The sequence below is a fragment of the Camponotus floridanus genome, unplaced genomic scaffold (genome assembly GCF_003227725.1).
Source record: "Camponotus floridanus strain SB8 unplaced genomic scaffold, Cflo_v7.5 scaffold31, whole genome shotgun sequence".
NCBI lineage: Eukaryota > Metazoa > Arthropoda > Insecta > Hymenoptera > Formicidae > Camponotus > Camponotus floridanus.
In genome coordinates, this window is record NW_020229448.1 from 1,112,721 (window position 1) to 1,121,925 (window position 9,205).

General features: G+C 36.3%; 1 long non-coding RNA gene across 1 annotated transcript; it reads left to right on the top strand.

The window, feature by feature from the left end:
- The first annotated feature begins 534 nt into the window (after positions 1–534).
- LOC105252404 lies at positions 535–1,918 on the top strand. The gene is made up of 4 exons (XR_889300.3): positions 535–648; positions 748–884; positions 984–1,219; positions 1,459–1,918. It is a non-coding gene; the product is annotated as an uncharacterized LOC105252404 (long non-coding RNA).
- The last annotated feature ends 7,287 nt before the right edge of the window (positions 1,919–9,205 follow it).

Consider the following 9,205-nt stretch of genomic DNA (forward strand, 5'->3'; position numbering starts at 1 on the left):
TTTTAACGAGCGTCGTTACACGCGATCCGGCACTAAACCAACCTGACAGAACGCGTAGCCAAGCTCGAAGCGTTTTACGGTCAAATTTATTACCTGCCACTTCCTTATATGATGTTACAATAACGATAATTGTCACTTTTAATTCAACCGTAAATCAGCGAGAAAGACATTTGCACAGCAATTTTAAATGCGACCGAGCTCGGCGCGAGGCACGAAAGATCGGGCCCTCTGTCGTCGAGCGAGTGAAATATTTTCCCCTAGTGTAAATCTCCGTTCGACTATATCGGTTTGTCGCTCGTGTCGCTTATCTCAAATCACCATAGATGGAGCCAGTGACTATCACTCGTACATTCATGCCTATGACTGTCATTCATTAATATACATGTATCATTCATGTATTCATTGACAAGTGCGAATGCTTATGAATGTAATCATTCATGCATTTATTCATTAAGTGGTACCGATTGGGAAAGAGGGGGAGAGATTGTAGAGACCTCTGTTGGATCCTCGAAGAGATTTGTCCTCTTATTTCGACGCATCTTGCATTACTTTCTGTAACCTTTCATTTTCAAAACATTCATTTTCGTTGTTAGGTATTTTCGAGCCGGTCGCATTATGTCCGAATATGTCATAACTGTTGGTTTTGAGGTAAATTGGTATTTTCTTTAAAGATTAAATATATATTTTTATAAGAACATTTAGGGAGAAAAAGGAAAAGAATTGAATCAATCATATATCTTTTGACAGTGCTTCAAGACGAGAGATTCAGGAGCGAAAAGTGAATTGAAAAATACAAAATGAAGGATATCTCTTTGTGAAGAATTAGGCAACTTATTAAAATGGCAAAACACATCAAATCCTGCGATAACTGGATTCAGATTCAAGTATATTAAAATTGATCAATTTCTAATAAACTTGCATAGTTCTCATATACAAGACTGTGCTATTTTTATATTTATATGGATTTATATTGTTCTTTTCAGGATTTGATAGGCAAACACATAATTGCCTTTGAAATTAGAGAGGATTATAAAGTTAACGATGGCAATGAATTTTCATTTTCACCAATTGTACAATTTAGCAACGAGGAATATTAAATATATTAAACATGAATAATTTTAAAGATAAAGATGATAGAGACGATGAGAAAGGATCTGTATCCCTTTATAAGCTTTGCAAAATTAAAAGCGAAGATAACAAGTTTGATCACGAATCAAAAGTAAATCAGATTTTATATTATTTATAAATTATGAATTATTTCTTCATAAAAGAGATATAATAGAGATAACATATAATATTTTTGATGTATTAAAATGAAAATACATCAATAAAATTAAATAAAACTTGCAGAAATACTTTATCGATATGTGAAAATCAAAATGAATGAAGTGTAATCTTTTTGCATGTTTTATCTAAAATGTAGAAAATTTTAATTATGAAATTATGTTATATTATTAGGTCATAAAATTTCTTGAGCAAAAAGTTGAAGAAATTGTTCCTGCTAATGGTCAAATTACCATTCATTATATCAGAATTTTGAAGACAAAGATGAACCTTTTTATTCAACTTATTCTTCTGAAAAGCCAAGAATGCTGCGTTTAGGCCAAGAATGCATTATATCTGATTTAGAGATTGGCATATATTACGCAGAACCATGAAATATTTTAGATACATCGTAATCTTGCTTATAAAACTGTCCACCACATTCCTACACAGTGAGGAAGTAGTATTTGTTGTCCATTTAATTAACTACCTTGATGATGGTTCTGCAGATACTTATCAAAATATTAAAATAGAAGAGAAGCAATATCTAAGCATATATTAAAGCCAGTAATATACATATATTTGTGGCTGCTAAGTTGCAAGTTTAATTTCAAACAGGCAATATGAAAGTAAGCAACATTATATGAGATTTATGTGCAAATATAATATGGTCATATCTCTATAATATATTTTTTTTGTAGATATAAAAAAATGATTGATTGCTTAGAAAATATGCAATTAAAAGATTATTTAGAAGAAAAAAAGATTAATTTAACTTTCAAACGTTTATATCAATCTTGAAATATATTATAACAAAATAGAGTTATCAAGTCATGTCTACATAGACGAATATCAATATCAACAGCTAAAAGTCATTACAAGTATGTGAATATATTAATTGATACAATATTTATTAATCATATATTAAATTAATATCATAAAATCATTTTTCCTTCTAGTATATATAAAATTAATATTTACATAACATTTTTTGTAACATTTTCTAGTAACAATATTTTGTAGCAATTATTCTCTATTTAAATTATTTTTATTTTGTAAATGATTATTTGATAATTTTTGTTATTGACTTGTATATACTTGCAATTTCAAATGATAAACATAAAACAATAATGTTTTAATGAAATAGGTAGCAAACGATCTACGGAATTAGTTCAGATAAATGGGTCCCTTAAATTTTTATGACTACTAACGTCTCACCAGAGAAGGTGTTTCACGACGTTTCTATCGATAAATCCACGCTCGCTGCGGGTGGCGGAACTGAAGAGACGAGATGCGAAGTCAAACGTATCTGGCAATGTCATCAGTTACATTTATGAGGCTGTGAAGGATAAGGTGAGTACCTTGAGGTTGCATCATCGTCACTTTAAATCCCGTTTGCCCGCTCGTAAAAGTCTTTGACGACTTTGCCGGAGTGCTGCCGGTACAGCACGAGCGAGTTGCCATAAAGTTAAGAAAGAGAGGTTTCCCCTCTATATACCCTTAATCGTGACAGAAAAGGGCTTGGCATTTATTTATCTACTTGTCAATAATCCTTAGTCATTACCCCTAACATTCTTTTATTACGCCCAATACGAATAATTCAATTATATACGATTTTATGTTATTATATGCGATTTATTTTTTATAATAGAAGCTTTTGAAACTTTTGATATACAGTTAATATTCGCATAATTTATATGCTAAATTTATAATCTTTACAATAATGAATAATTTTAATAAAAATATTTTCAATATTTCTTTCTTTTCGAAAAGAAAAAATATCACACATTGTAGTAAATATTTGATAAAGAAAGACAAATTTACTTATAGAATCATTATTACAGTATATAAATTACATCCCCCTTTATATGTATATCCTTAATTATGACAGAAAAGGATTTAACATTTATTCATTTACTTATCGATAATTCTTAATCATTATCCCCAAGTCAATCAATAATTCTTAATCATTATCCCTAATACAATATGAATAATTTAATTATGCGCTGTTTTTATATACTATGCAGCATTTTTATAGAAATGAAATTTTTGACATTTGCATAATTTATATGCTAAATTTATAATCTTTGCGATAAAATATTAGCAAAAATATTCGCAGTATTTTTTTTATTCTTAAAAAATGCCATACGCTGCGTCAATCAATATTTGAAGAAGAAAGAGAGATCTTTATTTATTTATAGAGTCATTAAATATATAGATACTGCGGGTACAAACTATAAGTTGCATTCTAAAATTTTTTATTTGAGACTTATATCCCACAGAGATCGGTCGTTGTCTAAATGAATAAAACATTGTTTTCGCGATGCGGGGCTTTATTTACGTTTCACGGAGTAAGGGACTTTAGGTACTCGAAATAAGCGAGTATTCGTTGCGAGTTCAGCTGGGTCGTTCATGAATTGGAAATATCCTACAATGTGACGACAAAACAACCTGCACAACGAGTAAACCGCTCTATATCGGTAAAGCGTCGTACGATTACAGCGATTGTGATGGCAGTGACCTATATCATTTATATATTTGCGGTTTGAGAACATCCTTAATATACAATAACGGAGAATTTTTTATAAAATCTTTCTACATGTTCGCAACTTCTGCTTTATTAAGTACAATAATACCTCAATTTCACTCAATTTAATTTAACGTGTGTCCCATACGATTTTCATGGTACACATCGATAGGAAATAAGCCATGTGGTGTAAAGTTGACATTACGTTACGAGACATTATATACCCAGCATCTGCTACTCTTTCTCTCTTTGCAGCTTTTATAGCTCTCCAAGGCATTATGTAATCTCAATTCTCTGTCAAAATAAATATAATAAAGCGGAAGAATGGAGCCATTACTGCGCATCAAAATTCTACGTGCCCGAGAGACGTGACGAAATCGAAAACCTAAACTGTCAGGGATGCATTTATAGACACTTCACCATTCACTTTTGACCTAAATATACTCGTGTCTATTACGATCTCTCGAGATGAAACGCATCGATTGTTGGAACTTTCCCACAGGAGAGAGAGTTGGAAAGTCTTTCTTTCGATCCCGCTCTCCAGCCTATCTATCGCGATGAACCGCGACGAAAGTTTTGCGCGTAAATCTCGCAACTGACGTTTCAAATATAGTACCTGTGCGGGGCGTTCTTCTTTTTCTTTCTTTTTTTTTTTATCGAAGGATCTTGCGGAACGTTTCCTGGCGCGTTATTAAGGTCAGCCACCTGCCGCTCGATGGAGCTCACTTCAGGGATGAACACTATTACACCCCTCCCATACCTATATATAAGGAAAAACTTTAGGGGTGCAACGGGGTTTGGTCCGACTGAACAAAGAAAATAAGAGATGCGAAACGGTGCGTCGTGGATGGCGGAGGACAAGAAAGATAGCAGAAGAGCGGCTTCCTTTCGGCGCGAAGGAAAAAGAGAGAGAAAGAGAGAATATGGGTGTGTGTGTGTACGAGGGAGAGAGAAGAGAGGGAAGGGAGGAAAGAGTCCCGGGACTTCTGGAGCCGGAGGAGAGAATAAAGGAAAAGCGAGAAAAATGTGTCTAACGTAGCAAAGGCAATTCTTCAGTCGGAGTTGCCGCCTTAATGCCCGTAGGAGAGAGGCGATTGGTTCTCGAGAAGAGCCCGCGGGAAAGATGGCCGCCATTTCCCTCCAACCACCCGTGGAAGTGCTCCCCTCCTGCCATTTATTCTCTCACTTCCTCCTTCGCTACCGCGACCTACGAAAGGAACCCCGTTCGAGGAATAAAGGGGGAGAGTCCGAGACGAAGAGACTCTTATTCTTATTAACTGTTTAATCTTTCTACGTGACGTACGAGACGCATTACCGCCCGCCGGGCTTGTTTATATTTCGTTGGATCACACCGCGAAGATGCGATACCTTCGTTACGCTGGATTCCGAATATTCATGCCATCATATCTCTCGGCAATATTCATTGTTCCCTTCTTCGGCCACTTGTACGTTACCTCGGAAGATAAAGATTACCCGACGCCATTTTCCCTCGTTGAACACCTGCAAAATGTAATTCGTGAAAAAATAATTAATTTCAAACTATATATTTATAATAGAAATTTCTATCGAAACGAACATTTTTAATTGAATTATATATATTACGATATATATGTGTAGACTATAGATACAAAATATGAAAATTGATTCCGTACATATAAAATATCTTTAATTGCATGCATCTTATCGAAATATATATTTTACATGGTGGTAATTTATGTTGCGTGATCTTTATATTGCTAGATGAATACGTAATCAACAAATAGATAATATCGTAGAATCGATGTAGCCTGGTCTAGTAGGCGAATAAGGGAGAAAGGAGAGAGATTGGAAGAGGAACGAGAAGAACAGGGAACAGCGAGATAGCGCTGAGTTACATCTCTCAATTATTTGATAATGCCGCCGACACCGCGCTGAGGGGATCTCGTTAAAACTTAAAACGAGCTCTCCCGTAATCTCCTCAATGTTTATACTTGATTCGTAAATCTGGGCGAATCTCGGTGGTGTTATCGCTATAGCAACCGAGAGGAGGAACAATAGATAATATAAACTTTTTAAATTTATAACAATATTTATATAAATTATCGATTTTCTATTTTCGAGCTAATTTAAACACGCTATAAATAACGAAATAATTTCTCAAAGATATACGAGTAAAAAGAAAGGAGAGAGAGTTACATATATATAAAATATATAAATATTTGTATTTTTATATTTTGCAATGTGATAGAGGCTTAAACAGCATCGTATAATGATAATTTATAATCTTATATCGGAATTTTATGCTCTAAAAAAAGCTTGTATTATGTACAACTCTACCTATGCGGCTACTCTGCATTTAAAAGGATTCATTAAGAGCCGAAGGCGCTTGTAGGGAGACAAATGGCAAATTGGATAAATGAATCCCGATGGCCGGTCGAAGTCGTTAAGGGCGGTCGAACAAGCAACTATATCAGCGATAGTCACGGAGATTACTCAGCTCGCGCTTTGTCCGCTCGTTTGCCGTCCATAAATAGAGCGGCGAAATAAAGAAAGAAGGAAGGAAAAAGCCGGCTCGCACATAACGCCAAAATAACGAGCACACACCGTAGAAACCTGTCGGAGCTACATGAGGACGTGAGAGACAGTAGGAAAGGGGAAGTGTTAGCGGAAGGGTGAGATGTGGAAGGCTCGAGCGAGATGGGATTAGTTGTTGGATGGCACGACGGTCAGGGGCCGGGTACATCTAGATTAAGATGCATCGGAAAGAAAGAGAGCCGGGGACAAGAGACGAGGACGAGGAGACGAGAGGAGAGTCGGTCCCCTTTTAGGTTCAAGTGACGAACGACATCATGGGATTTTGAATGTCTCTGACTGTCCATGGGTATCGCTGACCTCCTCGTGGGTCTTTTTCGCTCGAGGGAGGAGCCAAACGACTGGCAGAGAACTCTCCTCGCACGTGATGTACGAGCACGGGGACCACCCTTGATGATCAAATCCCGAATCTTCCAGCCGGATTCACACAAAAATCATATTTATCGTCTTGTCTACCTGTGTCGTTCCTCTTTCACCTTTATGACCGACAGACGGATATTCGTTTTCATTTTTTATCTCGAGCCACCCATTACGACTTGCACGGATAATTGTCATGTAAATTCATATGGAGGAGACACTCGTGGTTTCGATTAGCGTACTGAAATAGATATGAATATATAATGAATGAGTTTTATGTGAAAGAGAGAGGGAGGGGATATTTGTCAAGAGTTCTGCGGTAACATGAGAATATTATACTAGATGGATATCTTTCTACCGTAAGATAGTATATCGTTGAAATATAATTTTGATTTTATCTCAAAGCATTTTTGGCAAGATGAAGAGATAGAAACAAGTTTCATAAAAATAAACTTAAATTGTCGTGTCTTTTATAAATAATAAATTAAATCAATTAAATAAATTCAATCAATTCAATCAATCGCGAATTTTCCATGCCTTTAAATAAATTCTCAAAATTTATATGAGGGAATTATAAATTAAAATTGATTAAATTTATTTTATAATTAAATAAATTCAATCAATTTTGATTTTTTTATAACTCTGTTATACAAATTTTGAGAATTTATTTAAAGGCATGAATATTCCATGAAGTAAAGAAACATGAAACATTTTTATTCTTTTACAAAAACAACGCGGTAGCGAAAAAAGCTTTGAAATAATATAATCGATTGTTATTATTTTTCTTATTCAAATTAAAAGCATGCAACCACAATCGATCATTAAATTTCACCGTTACTGCTTTTTATTTACAAGTTACTCCCCTGTTTCTCATGTAATGGCAATAGATGTGTCGCAAGGAGGGTTGTGTGGAATAGATGTAGGAGAGCAGAGGTTCTGTTGAACCAGGGCCATTCGAAGGGACGAACGCCATTCAATAACTCAAATCCGACTCAATTTTGCGGGAGCAAAGTTTGCGCGGATGATATGGATACACAAAACTAACTGGATTTATCGACTTTTCAAATTCATCGCGACGCGATCTGGTGTTAGTACGATCTGGTACAGTACTACAATGGGCGAAAATGCAATTTAGAAACTCGCAGATTCCGTCTCTATAGAAGTTTTGACGCGCGCGGAACGCCCGAGATTTTCAGCGTTGCCCGAAATTATGCAACGGGAATAATTGAGACATAATACAACTCCCGATAATACCGTCGGTATGAAGAATCGAATCGTAAAAAATCTCAACCTGGCAATTTCGTGCACGCCGCGCCCGCGGGAGGATGAGAAATGCCGGCAATGCTCGCGCGCATTAAGGGGGCTGTAGGGAACGGCGCCGTAATGAATTAAGGGAAATCAGAAATTGCTTTAAATAGCACCGTAAAAATAAAGTTCGTTTAAAGAAGGGGAACCCCATCGGGGCGGGAAACGCGACCCCGCGCGGATCGAGGAGAGGAGCGGCAGGACGAAGGGAAGAAGGAGGCGACGCACAAACACCTCGGGTCCCGGATCGCGGACCCGGAGGGAAGGGGGGTGCTAAGTCGGGTGCGGCGGGTGCGGAATGTGTAAGCGCGGAAATTGCCGAGAAACGCGTATTAAAATCGCTGGATTTAGTGCGGAGATAAGCCGCAGCGGAGGAACTGGCGAGGAAGGGGGGTGGGGTGGGGGGGTGCGGGGGAGAAAAGAAAAACTCTCTTTTACTTGCGCATTGCTCCGTCGTCTTTCCGTAATCGTTATCCAAAGCCCCGAGCCTAGATGACTACGTCACCAACCTACCCACCAACACCGATATCCGACGACGTTACCCGGACTCTCTCGCGCTCGGTCCTCAAGAATCCAACTCCTAACATTCGCATCATTTAAGTCGCTATGCACACTTCCGCTTGCTCATTCTTTTCTTCTTTACTGCGCGCGGCTTTGTGCATTTTCCCACGGAACGCTTTCCGTCCCGAAATGATTCGATGAAAATGTAAGTCGTTACCGTTTGCGTAAAGCTCGACGAATAACGATTTACTTTCTTCTTTATATCCTGGATGTAATAAGTTGTATGTTAATGTCTAATATATATGCGTTATATATTTATATAAGTGTCTCGATTATGATAAAAAACAGCAATGACGAGAATAATATAATAATGCAATAATAATGTTACACTGACAGAAGTAATGTGTTAATGTCAAAAGTAAGTTTGATCGTTGATTTTAGAACATTGTAATTCATAGATATAATATTATAGTAAATAGTTTGCATAAATAATTATTTGATCATATTAATCGAAGAGAATTTTGCACATATATCTTTATATATAATCGGGAATCTTTCTATGGGAAGTTATATTAAATCGAAATATAATTATTTGATTTACGAGACACATCATTTTTTCGCGAAGATTTGAAGACTTTAAAGCTTTTCTTAAATTACTTCAGAAATTATACATACCTATAT